The 429-nt window shown below is 51.0% G+C and overlaps 1 long non-coding RNA gene across 1 annotated transcript in view; it reads right to left on the bottom strand.

The window, feature by feature from the left end:
* The window catches only part of LOC119585097, a 22,923-nt gene that overhangs the window by 1,215 nt on the left and 21,279 nt on the right, over window positions 1-429 (bottom strand). The window lies entirely within an intron of this gene.

A 429-nucleotide genomic window follows, 5' to 3' on the forward strand; every position in this document is an offset into this window, starting at 1 on the left:
CATCAGCTCTAATACAAGCGAGCGAGGAAGCAGGAAAAGAGGCAAGAAGCCGCTTAGCAGTACCATAAGAGGCCGTTTAAATCCTCATCACAAACGCCTTCTGTTCTTCCCTCGCGCTTCAATCCGAACTTTGTAACACAGACATTCGCGTAATACAGATGCTTCGCCAACACCTAAATGCTGTAATAACACACAAAGTCACTCTTGCCACAGGCCCAGAATAACAGAATATTTCCCCTTTTTTCAATTCCGACACTAAAATGACACTCGACGCCTGACCGTCCGTCCCCTACGGCAGCTGTTCCGACACTGCGACTGTGACACACTCCGCCGACACCCTTTCTGACACTACACGGTGGTCTCCTTCGCCGCCCCGCTCACTAGTACGACCTTGATGACGACGACGAGGGAGGGAAAGCAGGATGAGGA

Source organism: Penaeus monodon, chromosome 19, assembly GCF_015228065.2.
Source record: "Penaeus monodon isolate SGIC_2016 chromosome 19, NSTDA_Pmon_1, whole genome shotgun sequence".
NCBI lineage: Eukaryota > Metazoa > Arthropoda > Malacostraca > Decapoda > Penaeidae > Penaeus > Penaeus monodon.